This window comes from Choloepus didactylus, chromosome 11 (assembly GCF_015220235.1).
Source record: "Choloepus didactylus isolate mChoDid1 chromosome 11, mChoDid1.pri, whole genome shotgun sequence".
NCBI classification, from domain to species: Eukaryota; Metazoa; Chordata; class Mammalia; order Pilosa; family Megalonychidae; genus Choloepus; species Choloepus didactylus.
In genome coordinates this window covers 22,846,918-22,863,478 of record NC_051317.1, presented here as the reverse complement: position 1 = coordinate 22,863,478, position 16,561 = coordinate 22,846,918, and the positions used below count along the sequence as shown (strand labels likewise).

The 16,561-nt window shown below is 34.4% G+C and overlaps 1 pseudogene; it reads right to left on the bottom strand.

Annotated features, from left to right (window-relative positions):
- Nucleotides 1-6,270: 6,270 nt before the first annotated feature.
- On the bottom strand, nt 6,271-7,212 carry LOC119506501 (annotated as a pseudogene).
- Nucleotides 7,213-16,561: the final 9,349 nt, after the last annotated feature.

The following is a 16,561-nucleotide window of genomic DNA, read 5'->3' as shown; positions in this document are numbered from 1 at the left end:
GACACACGCCCCATATACAGGGCGGGCAACACCAACTACACACGCAAGCTTGGTACACCAACTGGACCTCACAAGAGTTACTCCCACACTCACCACAGAGGCAAAGCAGGGGAGAACTGCCTTGAGGGGAAAAGGTGGCTCGTGGACTCCACCTGCTGGTTAGTCACAGAAGGTGTACTCCACGAAGCTGTGGATCTGATAAATTAGAGAAAAGGACTTCAATTGGTCTACAAATCCTAAAAGAAACCTATCAAGTTAAGCAAATGCCAAGAGGCCAAAAACAACAGAAAATTCTAAAGCACATGAAAAAACCAGACAATATGGATAACCCAAGCCCAAACACCCAAATCAAAAGATCAGAAGAGACACAGTCCCTAGAGCAACTAATGAAAGAACTAAAGATGAATGATGAGACCATGGCATGGGACATAAAGGACATCAAGAAGAGCATGGAACAAGATATAAAGGACATCAAGAAGACCCTAGAAGAGGATAAAGAAGACATTGCAAGACTAAATAAAAAAATAGATGATCTTATGGAAATCAAAGGAACTGTTGACCAAATTAAAAAGATTTCTGGATACTCATAGTACAAGACTAGAGGAAGTTGAACAATGAATCAGTGACCTGGAAGATGCCAGAAGGGAAAATGAAAGCACAAAAGAAAGAATGGGGAAAAAACCAAAAAAATCAAAATGGACCTCAGGGATATGATAGATAATACAAAACATCCAAATATAAGACTCGTTGGTGTTCTAGAAGGGGAAGAAAAGGGTAAAGGTCTAGGAAGAGTATTCAAAGAAGTTGTTGGAGAAAACTTCCCAAATCTTCTAAACACCATAAATACACAAATCATAAATGCCCAGTGAACTCCAAATAGAATAAATCCAAATAAACCCACTCCATGACATATTCTGATCACACTGTCAAACATGGAAGAGAAGGAGCAAGTTCTGAAAGCAGCAAGAGAAAAGCAGTTCACCACATACAAAGGAAACAGCATAAGACTAAGTAGTGACTACTCAGCAGCCACCATGGAGGTGAGAAGGCAGTGGCATGATATATTTAAACTCAGAGTGAGAAAAATTTCCAACCAAGAATACTTTATCCAGCAAAGCTCTCCTTCAAAATTGAGGGAGAGCTTAAATTTTTCACAGACAAACAAATGCTGAGAGAATTTGCTAACAAGAGACCTGCCCTACTGGAGATACTAAAGGGAGACCTACAGACAGAGATACAAAGAAAGGAGAGAAATACTTGGAAAAAGGTTCAGTACTAAAGAGATTCGGTATAGGTACATTAAAGGATATTAATAGAGAGAGGGGAAAAATATATATGACAAACATAAACCAAAGGATAAGATGGCTGATTCAAGAAATGCCTTCATGTTTATAACTTTGAATGTAAATGTATTAAACTCCCCAATTAAAAGATATAGATTCACAGAATGGATTAAAAAAAATGAACCATCAATATGTTGCATACAAGAGACTCATCTTAGACACAGGGACACAAATTGAAAGTGAAAGGATGGGAAAAAAATATTTCCTGCCAGCTACAGCCAAAAGAAAGCAGGTGTAGCAATATTAATCTCAGATAAAATAGACTTTAAATGCAGGGATGTTTTGAGAGACAAAGAAGGCCACTAGATACTAATAAAAGGGGCAATTCAACAAGAAGAAATAACAATCATAAATGTCTATGCACCCAATCAAGGTGCCACAGAATACATGAGACAAACACTGGCTAAACTAAAGGAAGCAATTGATGTTTCCACAATAATTGTGGGAGACTTCAACACACCACTCTCTCCTATAGATAGATCAACCAGACAGAAGACCAATAAGAAAATTGAAAACCTAAACAATCTGATAAATGAATTAGATTTAACAGACATATATAGAACATCACATCCCAAATCACCAGGATACACATACTTCTCTAGTGCTCATGGAACTTTCTCCAGAATAGATCATATGCTGGGACATAAAACAAGGCTCAATAAATTTAAAAGGATTGAAGTTATTCAAAGCACATTCTCTGACCACAATGGAATACAATTAGAAGTCAATAACCATCAGAGACTTAGAAAATTCACAAATACCTGGAGGTTAAACAACACACTCCTAAACAATGAGTGGGTTAAAGAAGAAATAGGAAGAGAAATTGCTAAATATATAGAGACGAATGAAAATGAGAACACAACATACCAAAACCTATGGGATGCAGCAAAAGCAGTACTGAGGGGGAAATTTATATCACTAAATGCATATATTTTCATCAGTTTACTAGAGCACTGCTAAATTAAAATATTTGTAAAAATTACAGACTATTATTGGGTATTCCATATAGAGGGTTTCTTCAGGCATGGTTTTGTTAGGAGGATTAATGATATAGATAATTATTTTCTCATTTTTTTTCAGTCTAAGTGTAGATTCTTGGACAGAAACAAATGAAAACATAGGTTCAGACTTCAAAACAAATGAAAAGAAGCCACTATGTCCACAAGAAGTTACTCAGGCAGTTGTCAGAATAATGTGGAAAACCCTTCATCACAACCAAGTCCCCTTAAATAAATAATTACCTGAACAAACTGTACATCTTGTTATATTCCTGGTCCTAAAGCCATCATAAATAATGGGATTGGTGTTATTGGTGCCAAGTCAATTCACACCTTGGCAATTTGCCTTGTACTCTATATTTGTTGGTTTACTATCACTAAAATCTTGGTGGCTAAAATGTTGGGATATTTCTTATTTATGTTACTTATTGGATGTGAGTCAAGAGTGATTGTGCCCCCTTGCGACTTCCATCTGTTTCCTGGTTGATGAGCAACCCCTGTGTTGAGTATGTCTCTACTGTGACAAAGAGATAACAAGATTAGGGTAACTAGGTAATCTCTTTTAAATGCTTCTGTTTAGATGTGGAATCCTTCATTTCACCCATACTCCATATGCCAGGAAAATTCTCACAGTGAAGCCTCACATCAAAAAGACAGGAAATACCTCATTGCTTCGCATGCACTGGGTATAATCTTCTCACTTGTTTCCAGGAGGAATGGAATGTTTCATATTTGGTTAAGCCTGAATATGGGTTTCTCTCATGTTCCTGTATTAGTCAGATATTTACTGCATAGTGATGCATAAAAGGTATCCACAATAATTTTTTTTTAAATCCATGAAACTACAAAGTGAACCCTAAGTTAAACCATGGACTATAGTACAATTATAAAAATGTGCTTTCATCAACTGTAACAAATCTTCCACATCAATGCAAGGTGGAAATAATAGGGTAGTATATGGGAATCTTATATTTTATGCATGATTGTTCAGTAAACCAACAACTTCTTTAATTAAAAAAAGGAGCTGAACATCATTGAAAAGATAACCACAAAATCTCTGATTCATACAACAATAAGCATTTATTTCACATAACTTTAGAGATTTTTAAATCAACAAAAGAACAGAAAAAAGGGTGAGTCACATTTAAAGAGTTTACTATTTTAAAAGTATATTATCCTCCTGAAAATTTCCCATCACAGTGATGACCATAATTACATAGATAGTAATGACTGAATTTCTCTTTATTTATTTTCACATTGAAAGCAACCACAGCCTTTTTCACACTGAAAAACTTATTTTTATTTATAATGAGTAATATCCTCTTCTTGAATTTCATTTTACCAGAGAGTGTTTTACAGAAAGGAACACACATATGTGTGAGCAATCTGGAGGCAGAGCAGGCAGTTATTATATAAAATAAACTTAACTAAATACAACATTTTCCAAAAATGCTTACTTGAATCAATATATTATTTCAATGAATATGATTTCACCAGTTCATAGATAGAATATCCTGATGTTAGAAGTAGAAATTGGGGAACATAGAGGGAACACAATTCAGAATTAGTTCCATTGGGTTAGAAGTTGTGGCCCTGTGATTATTTGAACTAAGCTCTCTAAATCAGTGCAAATTCTAAGCAAGGTTTTGTGTGATTAGTCCTTTTTCTACTGATATCAGAATAGAGTCACCAACAAAGAAAGGCATGTTTTGTTCTAAGTTAATTTGTCAAGATGTTTAAAGAATATATCCATCTACAAAGTGCTGCAATGACCTGCTCAGTGGACAGCCTAAATCTTTGCTGCAACATAAAGTGTTACCTGAATTCTTAGCTTTGCAAATACACTGCTTCAGATTGAGAATTATATTTTTAGATGTACTGATTAGGTATATATGTAAGATTTTGGATTCATGACTGTGCTGATTTGAATGTATTATGTCCCCCAAAGTGCCATTATCTTTGATGCAATCTTGTGTGGGCAGATGTATCAGTGTTGATTAGATTGTAATTCTTTGAGTGTTTCCATGGAGATGCGACCAGCCCAACTGTAGGTGAGAACTCTGATTGGGTGATTTCCATGGAGGGGTAGCCATGCCCATTCAGCATGGGCCTTAATTAGTTTACTAGAGCACTATATAAACTCAGACAGAGCTTGCTACAGCCAAGAGGGACATTTTGAAGAATGCACAGGAACTGCAAGAGTAGCTGCAGCTGAGAGACAGTTTGAAGATGGCCGTTGAAAGCAGACTCTTGCTCCAGAGAAGCCAAGAGCAGAAAAAAACCCCAAGAGCAACTAAGAGTGACATTTTTGAGGAACTGCAGCCTAGAGAGGAATGTCCTGGGAGAAAGCCATTTTGAAGCCAGAACTCTGGAGCAGACACCAGCCACATGCCTTCCCAGCTAACAGAGGTTTTCTGGACACCATTGACCATCCTCCACTGAACGTACCCAACTGTTGATCACTTACTGACACTTTATGGCCTTAAGACTGTAACTTTGTAACCAAATAAACCCCCTTTATAAAAGTCAATCCATTTCTGGTGTTTTTTGAAAGGGCAGCATTAGCAAACTGGAAAAATGACTTATGCATAAATAATTCATTTTTTATTTCTACTTCCATCTATTCATTTCTTACACTTCCAAGATCCATCTTGATTGAAACATGGCCTTATACTCTCCTTTCATCCAAATTAATATTTAGTGTTAATATCGCTATGTCTCTATAGGAAAACAAAGCCTGTAGTCTGACCATATAGTGGTTCTGTTTTTGTGCATTAGACTGGAAATTCATGTGCATGAATTCTTACTCCTAGGTTTCCATGTTTCCTCAGATTTGTCATCTAGAGAATGACATTCTCTTGCTAACAATTGTGGAGTGTTGATATGTAGGCTTTTACTTCCCCTGGTTTCTTGCTGCTACTGTGCCAATATCAGGTATTAATAGGAGTTTTAGTCAGGCTTTAAAAGAAGCAGTCTGAAGCATCTAGTATTAATATTAGCATCTCCAGTCAATATTGACTTCTCCTAGCAGTATCTTGGTATACTCTGTGGTAGAAAATCATCTCTGTATTCTGTCCTTATTCAACTAAGACGAGGAGATGATTGTAAAGACAGAAGTAAGAAAAACACAATCTGCAGTGCAATACACTAATATATAGAAACTATTATCTATTTCAACACTTAGAAGTACAGTTATTGGATTGCATTAAACAGTCTAGGAAACCTTCTTAACATACACCTTCTTAACATACATGAAAATAGATTTTCATGCCATATTTCATGATCATCTGCATTACATTATGATGGCAAATTTGCTAAAATGTTATCATATTTAATACTCATATTGTTTTACAATTTCAAATTTGGAAAGGCAAAGTAATTGCTTTTCAAGCATTAAAGCTTAATATATCTTCTTATTGTATATTAATTATATTGTGATATTTATTTAATATAAAACAGTCAACCTGATATAATAAAATTAACTTGAATATTTAACCTCATTAATATGTTTTCAAGTTTTCACTTTATTAAAATTATTTAAATCATTTGTTAATAGAAGTTCTTGTTTTTTTCTTAGTGATAATATGTGTTAAGTTACAAGGAGAGATTGTTAAATATAGTCATGCATATATGAAGAAAAACCTACAGAGCAAAATATTATTTTCGGTTATTGTATATTGTTACCAGCAAAGGTTCAGAAACTTGGTTTACCACAAACATAGTACATATGTTCACATAAGTGTGTGTGTATTTTATATGTGTATAATTTCTCAGTATAGCAAATCAGAGTTTTCTAAAATATTCTCTTATTTCCACTCTTGGCAGTCAAGTTATAAATAAAATTCTGATATTTTTCACAGAGGAAACTAATAATGGATATACTCTAGGTATCGAGCAGGGAGAGCACACTGTTCAAGCGTTTTCTATATTCATTTTTTGCACAGGAAATTATTTTAGAACATACTTTTCATTGCTGCCAGAACATCTTTATTCCTAAAGCTGTAAATGATATGGTTGAGTGTGGGGGTGAGAATTGTATAGAATATCGCCAAAAACTTATCCTGGCCTCGAGTATGGTAGGATTTGGATCTCATATATGTGAAAATAGGTGGCCCATAGTACATTATAAACACAATCATGTGGAAGGAACAGGTAGAAAATGACTTTTTCCATGCCTCTGATGATTTCATTCGGAGGACAGTGAGAAGAACTTGGACATAAGAAGCTGATATCACGGAGAACGGGATGACCAGGAAGATGACACCAATTACAAAAAGTCCTTGTTCATAGCATGATGTCTGTACAGGACAACTTCAACATGGCTGGGATTTCACAGAAAAAATGATCAATAGCCCTAGAACCACAGAAGGAGAGATGGAGCATATAGGCTGTGTGAACTGTGGAGTTGATGATCCCAACAAGCCAGGACCCTCCAGCCATGAGAATACTGACATGCTCATTCCTGAGAATCGGATAGTGCAGTGGGTGACGGATGGCTGCATAGCGGTCATAGGACAGGGCTGCCAGGAGGAGGCACTCACCACCCAGCAGGATGACAGAGAGAAACATCTGGAAGCCACAGCCAGCAAATGAGATCATTTTCCTGCCTGACAGAAAGTCACTGATCATTTGAGGAACAATGTTGGAAATATGTAAGATATCCATGAAAGAGAGAGGGCTGAGCAGGAAATACATAGGAGTATGGAGACGTATGTCCCTGTGGATAAGGAGGATCGTAACTGTATTTTCTATTATAGTCATAATAAAAATGACAAATAGAATAGAAAAGAAGACCAGACTTGTTTGGGAAGAAAACAGTCCCAAGAGGATGAAGTCACTGCTGAAAGTGTGATTCTCATATTCCATCCTTAATCCCCCACTCTACACCTAAAAGAAAAAAATTAAGAGATGAACAGGGAAGTAAGAAAAAGTACTGTAAAGCTGAGACTTATTACAAATACCCACATAAAATGAGGTAAATGTAAACCAATCACTTTACTGTTATATAAATCACTTTTCACTATCAAACATATGAAAAAATATCTTAAATGCCTTTATTTTTTATTCTTATTCTCACTTAGAAGAAATTAAGTTTCATGGTGAGAGAGCTTTGCTTTGTTCACTACTCCAAACCAAGTGCCTAAACTGTGCCTGGCAGGTATAGTTGTTCAATAATATGTGTCGAATGCATGAATGGGCTGTGGAACTCAATTTCCATCTCATTTATTTTCATTTAGATTAAGGTGATGGAAAATGAAATTACTTTCAAGAAATAATAACTAATGAAATTCTTAACAAATTTCTGTTTTCCCATATTGTAAAATTTGAAACATCACTCACATTTTAATTTAAAAAATGCAATCTTTATTTAGCCAAGCATCAACAATGCATGTTTAACAATATAGTTTAATGTTGCCTAATTTTTGTGTTTAAAGAAATTAAATATTAATTTATGAAATGTAAACATAGGGATAATAAAGGCTAGCAATATTTTTTATTTTTTCTTGTGTAATGGTTACTTAAATAACAACTTAATGATTTGTGCACCTTCTATATGTAAGTTATAATTATCAGTATAAATGCATATGTATTCACATACCTGAATACATATATATCCACAAACATGCACTTCTTTATATATGAATATTTAATTTTTGAAAACACCAATCCAGGCTTCTGGTTTCCAATAAATGGTAAGGTCGTTAAAAACTAACAATAAATATAACACAAATTTTTTTGTTATCTAATTAACACATATATTTATATAAAATGAACTTTGATTTCATTTTGTGAAATATTTTAATATTCAATATAGAAATAATGTTACTATTAAGATGAAAATTTGTTTTTTCTGTAATTTATATTTGTGAAAATGAAATTCTTCATTATAAAATAAACAATCACTTATTCCTGTTTTTATCACCTGGAATGTTTCCACTTCTTTGCAATGATTGTAAGAATTTTTAAATATTATAACATGGATCAGTTTTGTTAGTATGTACATGTATAAATTGAATTGTCCCAACAGTTCAGTAAAATTTGATGTTAAGTAAGGGTTGCAGTGTTTCTAATGAGCTGGTTGATCATAGTAAATTTCCAAGATCAATGGACATTATTGAAAACTAAAAATCAGTATTATCCATACATAGACATATTCAAATTTGTTGACTTTTTCCCCACTCTCCAGAATCATATTCTCCTTTTGATTTTGCTATTTTCATTGATAAATTCCTTCATTATAGTCATTCTCATTCCAGTGATAAGACTCCATGGTTAATGTCAAGAAACATGAACAGTATCCTTTATTCTGACCCCTAATTATGACCCAGATTTTCTGGCCCATTGTAGGTGCTCAATAAATGTTTGTTAAAGGAATAATTTCCTATTTTACTATGTCCTCTGATACAGAAATGTTTTAGGGATGCATCAATCCTTCCTCCCCTGTATATCTTATCTGTATTTATACTTTAAGCATTTTCATTTTGTCTTAAACAATAACGTCAATATTTTGTTTTCAGATACTGGAAGCACTGTATAATTGTATCCCTAACTGCATCATCCCACTTTAACCACATTCTCCCATATTCCATGATGCACTTGAGGTTTCAACAATCCTCTTTTAGAAATTTTATCTACTGAGTCTATCATAAATTTTGAACATATTCCCAAGATGTTGGAATGATAGACAAAATTATATCTGCTAAGCCATTTAGGAGCTTTTGAACTTTGATGGAAATCTATAGTTGAATGCAAGAAGTAAAGTTCTACTACTGAGGTTCCTAACTCTCAATGAAAAATGAGGAAAGCGTGTGTCACAAATGAAGTATCTTCCGTCATACAACTTTTTGTGGGGGTAAAGTCCCTTTATCTCTGGTCTGGCTCAAAAAGCATTCTTTGTTTATTCTAAATGTTGGAAAAGATATGCAACATGCAATTTATACCCACCTACTATTTACAAGTTTGGAGATTAATCAGAGTCTATGCCCCACATATGATTATAAGTCCTAGATTTTTAGGAAAATCTTGCTTTATATTTTAAGACTCCATGGGTGTGTGCGTGTGTGCATGTGTAAAATATATGGAATTTGGAAAAGGCTATGAATGAGTACAGTCAGCTCAGTCCAAAATTAAGCAATGTACATTATTCTCCATAAACCTGGTTTGAGGTCAGACATTTCATTTTAGGGCAACAAAAAATGTGGTTATGGAGAAAGAAATATAAAATAATATTGGCAAGAATCATGTAGCTCATTTAATACTCAGAAAATAAATGAAAAAGAATAGACCATAATTATATTTTATAGATATACTTTCTTCAAATAATAAACTCATCTGATTAAAGTTATGTTTGTGTCAGGTGGCTCACCATATCAAAAATTCTTGATTCACATAGAAGATATTTGGTTCCTTAAATTAATTTAGCCAAGGATTTCAACCATTTTGAATAAGTTGCTGAAGTCTGTGATTTTGTCAATGGCACTACTTTACACTTAATGTGTTTATTCAAATTAGTTAATCACACTATTGTTAATTGGTTACAGTCAAAATTGGAGCATCGAATTCTTCTGGATTTGAAATCATTTTCCAGATAAGGAGATAGTTGTCCCTAACCATTCCCTAATCAGGAAACTAAAACTATACCATACCATCTACTCATTGATTCCACTAAATCAAGAAGTTCTTATTTTGTGCCCACAAAGATTTTCAAATGTAGTACTTCTCCATTAATTTTGACAAAACTAGATTCTAAATGTACCCTTTATTAAGTTAGTCACTGTTGAGTTAAAACATACAGAATATTTCTGTAAATTTGTATTTAATTGGTGGCACATGATTCTCTAATTTGGAATTATTACACATTCTTGTGTCAAAATGTTATGAAATTATTTTTTATTATTTCTTTACATTAAAATTTTTACCATGAAATAAACAAAATACCATAAAAGAACAAATCAATTCTACCTGAAGAAATATTTATTTTGAAAATATGAATATCCTAGGGAAATTAAGTTTAATGTGCACACTTATTATATACTATATTTAAAATATTTTTAATTTGGAACTTTTCTATAAACTATAATGCCAATGACCTACTTGACATAATAACCATAAACTCTATTTAAAAACTTCATAGTCATACTTACTGGATTGATGACCAACTGATTCAAAATAATTGGTTGTTACAGGTAATTCACTCAACTACAATGCAATTTCATGGAGAGACTGTAGTCCAATACTAAATTGACCTATATGTGAAGGTAATAAAACTTTACTTTATTTCAAGCTGTTATACAGGATATTGATAAAATAAATGTATAATAGATATTAGCCTAGAAATAAGTATGCTACTTCCAAAAATAGAAGTATAGGCAATATATTTCCTATTGCTTTTGAAAGAGATAAACAAGATAATGTAATACAAATACAGAAGTGGAAACATTTCATTTTCTCTCAGTCTCATCTCTATACAAAGTATCCAGCAGACATAAAATTAGATCTGAAGTGAATATCTATCAAATTGGGAAATTACAGTACTAGTTCCATGGGGTTGTTTTAAAGATTAAATGAGATGTATTAAAACAATTTTCAGGTATGAAAATTATTGGCATTGAATTTAATTTAATTACAATTAGGCATATATATGCCACTACAATTAACCATAAATTTCAAAAACTGAGAATTGCTAATAAACACATGCAATACACACACTTACACAAAGTGCACACACACATAGAACAGAGCCTAACACATGTTCAATATTCAATAATAAAACATTGTTTATATTAGTACTGGGTTATAATCTCTACTTTAATGTATAATTGTTATTATTATTATTACATATCTAAATTTATATGTACACTATTATATACCAAAGAGAGGGAGAATGATGAAGACAGGGATAGAGATAGAGAGGCAGAGAGAGAGAGAGAGAAAGAATTAGAGAGAAAAATATTCAGGATATAATAGACTATGACAAGAAAGCAAAATACACTTCACTGAGATGAATCAGACATAAATTACTCACTTCCTGGTAAATTGCTTCATGCAGCTTCCTGAGGGAGAAAGGAACTAAGACACTGAATGAGAATGTTGGAGATGGCTTTCTCACACATACACAGAGACAGGTATGTGAGAGAGAAAAAAGTATGGCAGGTGTGAAGATGAAAGAGCAAAGCAAGTAATGTATTATTATTTCCTTATTCTAAAGTTAAGAAATTCAGATGCTAATGATTTCTTTTAGACTAGTCATTTGATGTTATAATTAACTGTTTTTTCCCATTTTGTCTTTTAAGGGCACTGCATCTTGCCCCACAGTAGTATTACATGCTGACCACACATCTACCCCTCAATGCCACCACCCTGATATAGAGAAATCCTGCACTAAGTGTCTCACAGTGACATCAAATTCATCATTTCCAACACTGAACTGCCCAGGTGAGTCTACAATCTCAGTGAATAGTAAAATCATGTACAATTGTTCCTGCCAGAAATCAATGAATCATCCTTGACTTTGTACTTCTGTCTCCTTCCAGGTACAAGTTTCCTATCTAGTCTGTCTGCATAAATGCTTCTCATGAGTTATTCGCTCTTTTCTACTATGTACCATGGGTGGCATTTGTGGCTCTAAAGCATTCACTTTCCACTTATCTCTCAATTGGACAGAACCTGGGTAGACTCAGTGCCACCCACGTACCACCACATACTTTTCCCTGTAGCTGTGGAGTATGGCTAATTGCCTAAAGTCTGATATTGACATTAGAAAACTGGTGAATATTTGAGTCAAACATAGTGTTGCTTCCTTTACACTAATACTTAGCATATGGACAGGTTAATGTAGCCCTGCAGTTGTCAAGGAACAGTTACTAGGTGACCATAATGCACAGAAGCAGAAAATTAAGACTGACCAGGCAATTTGCTATTGTCCCAGAGTCCCAGAGCAGATCACGTCTGCCAAAATCCAGACTTCTTTTCTATGATCAAGTTAAAAAATAGACTTCTTTAGTGGTTAAGCCCTCAGTTAGGGATCTTTAACTCAGAGCAGAATGGAAGTCTCTCATATAATACACATACAACATACAAATGACAGATTTTTTTTTTTTCTGAAAAAAAAATGAAGTCATTTATTTGGTGGAGGAAATTAAAAACAAGGACTCAGATGATTCTAAGAATCTGGATGGGGAAATCTTCTATGGGATAGTTAACAATATCTTATGAATTTGATGCCTGCTGAACAATATATCCCATGAATTTTATGCCTGCTTACCATACAAGGCAACTTTGACTATGGTTTTAGATAAAAGATTTAAGAAGCTCAAAATATGAGGAATGGTTTTGCCACTTTCAGCAACGCACTATGAGAAACAGATGAAGTCAAGCTAAAGTTAACAGAAAAGTTGAAATAAGATTTTTGATAAAATATTTCTATGCTTGGAGCATGAAAGAAGTTACCTAGGTTTTTTGATTATTATCTTTGCAGAGCTGAAAACCTTAACTGCTTATGTACTTTTAAAAATACCAGGTAATTAGAAAATATGGATTATCAGCCTTACAAAGAGATGAATCCATGGCCCACAACTTACCAAGTACATTCCCTTGAGATTTCTCTCAAGACAACATGACTTTTCACAAAGAACCAATTTAAATATCTTCTTGCCAAGGGCAATGATCACAAATTTCCTCTTCAGAGCCATCTTTGATAATGGTGGGAACAGTCAGTGACAGTTGATTAAAAATTCTACCTTTCCAGGCTTTTTTTTTCTGCTGAAATCATTTGCTAATGAAAGTGGCTAGAAGTGAATTAAATTTTTGAAGGAGGAGTATTGCCAAAGGAACCTAAACCTGGTCAATATCACTCTGGGAATTTTAGAACTTTAAGTAATTCCCTTGACTCTGAATCAGTATTAGCAGGTATTTGGCTGCACATGGATGCAGCACTGAAAAACTTCCAGTTCCTCCCATAAATCAAGCTGGTAAGCAGGATTAAAGACAGAAAAAGAACATGCACAAAGGAGGATGTCAGGAGCAAAAGAGCACAGTGGACAAGAGAAACCATCAGAAGGAAAAACAAAGGACTTACATTTCTTATGACACAGCTCTGCTTGCAGCGGATAAAATCCTTGCTATGCCTTAATCAAAGGACTTTGGTTAATTGTTAATTTAACATGTATCAATATACAACTGTGTGCATAACAATCTAGTTAAGTAGTCTTATTTGGGCCCTCTAGATTACTTCTCATATTTTATTAGACAAAATAATCTAAATGGTTCATTGAGACTCTAATTTTCCTGCATTCAGATATAGTTGTCTAAATCAGAAGTAAAATTAATTATCAATATGCAATATTGGTGTGAACCCTGAGTCATTTTTCATACCCTATCCTGCACCCGCTGACCACTTTCCAAAGCTGTTGCCTCCCTGACTACGTTGCAAGAGTTTCTGTTTCTTTTCTCTGATCCCCAAAATCTCCACCTACAAACCTCATAGATAAGTTCTTGTTTTCAACACCTCCAGCTAGACCAGCCTTAATTGGCTTTAACCATCAAGATATGTGCAATTAAAAAGAAGGTTAACCTAGAAGAAAACTTTGCCTAATTATAAGAGCAAAAATCACACTCAGTGAACTGTAACTCCAATGCCTTGTTTTGCTGATGCTGTGTTTTGAAACTTCACATTGTAACTGGACAATAACAAAACAACTCATGACTTACCTTGTTTTGCAGCCCTAAGTCAGGTGCCCATGCACATAGCCCCTGAGGTTGGGTGCCCTTTCACATAGCACCTTATTGCTTAATATGAGTCTACCCAGATGCAAAAATCTCAAATTCCTAACCTATCTTGCTGAACCTAGCCAGTTCTCATTGAGATTAGCACACCTGATATGCACAGTAGCCTAAGAATGTAATCACTAAGCTCATACGCAGTAATTAGACTATCTTGGACCTCCTTATCTGAAACTGTCTTGCTTTTTATCCTAAGTTGGCCTACCTTTGTTTGAATGCTAAAAAACACTGAAAGTTTCTCCAGTTCTGGGAGATAAATTTAAGAACTCCCTTCCACTCTATGCAGAGTTAGCCTTTGCAAAATAAATTTTTTCTCTTCTCAAAATCCCAGCGTTCACTGATTTACTCTGTGCACATCAGGTGAGATCTCCTTTTTAGCAACAATAATATTAAATTTATAAATTTTAATCCATTTTCAAATAATTTCAAATGGTGTTTTGTTTTTTCAAATTTATTAAAGTCTTGTTTCATTGCTCTAATTGCAAAAAATGCAACCTATGAAAAGGTAGATATTTATGCATTAATTTCTGATTCACTTTAAAATATTATTATATAATTATTTCAGAATTGTATACATTTTTCTTATAAGAAATAATTGAACAGAGATATCAAGAAATAACAATTCATCACATTATTCAAAAGTTGATTTGGGAAGAAAAAGGCAGAAAATTCATGCATGATAATTGCTATCCAGAATATTCCTTTCAGATTATAAATTTTGGTAGCAATAATTCCAGTATATATTCTTCAAAATGCTTAGCATTTGCTTTGATGAGATAGAAACTCAGAGTACCATAATATTTGAAAGTTAACATAATTAATTCCCTGTTTCTAATTTCCCCCCATATAACTTCATTTCTCCTTATTGCAGATCATTTTTTCTGGAACACATTTCTTTGTATGCAAGCTCTCTGCTGAGTTGCACTTCCTAGGTTTATAAACAAATTCCATAAAATCTCCCGAACTTTAGTTCCATGTTCCAATGAGTCTGAACTATTTACATTTGCATAACTTTGTATTTCTTGCACCTTTGCCTTAACTCCACATTTTTCTTCCCCACCAAGTCCAAAGGTTTGGAAGTTTTCCATTTTCAATATTTACCTGTAAGATCCTCCCTCCATGCGGCCTTTCTTGCTCTCTTTGGAGCAGAGGACTCTCTCTCTCAGAACGTGGCACCTCAGTCTAGGCATCATGTTTAACCTTGTACTTTAACTGTTCATGCTTCAATGCACTCTACCACTCCTGGTAAAGGATTTCACAGTAGGGTGAACTCTAGTCCACCTGTAACTTGATTCATGATGTGGTCCCTACTTTCCTTCTAAAATACTCATCTCTGACATGATGGCTTTGACCAGTTACATTCCACAGAGAACATACTTGCCATTTCCTTTCACATTTAACACACTAGGTTCACTGTCACCTCAGAGAACTCACTAGCTCCTCAGAAACCTCAGACAACTCTGTTGTCATACATGTGCCTGGTCTTTTGTCATGCAATATATCTGCTTCAAATTCACTTCCTTAAAAGTGACTGGGAATTTAGATGATGCCACATCAGGCATTTGCTTCCAATTTAGGTGGGGGTTGCAGGGAGAAGGGGTGGGAATGGTTGTAAGCTTCTATGGGAAGGAGGAAGGGAAAACTACCTACCTTGAGTCCCTGTGGGGTGTGACATGTGGCGAGGAAAGCACCACACCACTATTTCATAGGGCAGCAGGGGATGCATTTCCACAGGGAATAGCCAGAGAGGGGAGTGAAGGGAATGTAGGAAAACAATTTGTTCGAAATTACTTGTAGTGCAGACACTGATGAAAAGCCAGGCATTCCCAGGGTACAGTAGATGTTTCTGGGAGTCTAGGGGGAGGAGGGAGATGGAGTCTGCTTCGGCCAGCTGTTGTTGAATTATATTATTAAGAATAAGAATATACATTCATTTACTGTAAAAATGCCCTTAAAGTCATTAAGTGTTATAGTACCATAGTTTCAGTCATTTCCTTATTGTGAAATCTAACATATATCCAAAAGTTATAACTTTCAGATTACAATTTAACAAGTAGCTATCCAAAAAATTTCACAGGATGTTATGGGTTACAGTTCTACCATTTCAATTATTTCCTTGGTGGAATTTTTTTTTTTTTTTTTTTTTGGCAAAATGAAAGGTATTTAATACACAAAAAAGCAACAGAACCAATAGATATTAAGAGCATTACATAGCGCAAACACCAAAAAGATATACAACTATTAGCTTAGTGGTGCTTATAAAGAAAACTAGGCAAGAACACATATAATTCCTCCCTCTTTCCTCATTTATTTTTTTCTTATTTATTTATTTTTATTGTGAACTTTAACCTATACACAAAGGGAGCTAGGGCTCAGCTTCCAGGACACAAGGTATTCCGAACATATACCCCAGAATTTGGTCTACCTAGAGAATAACTT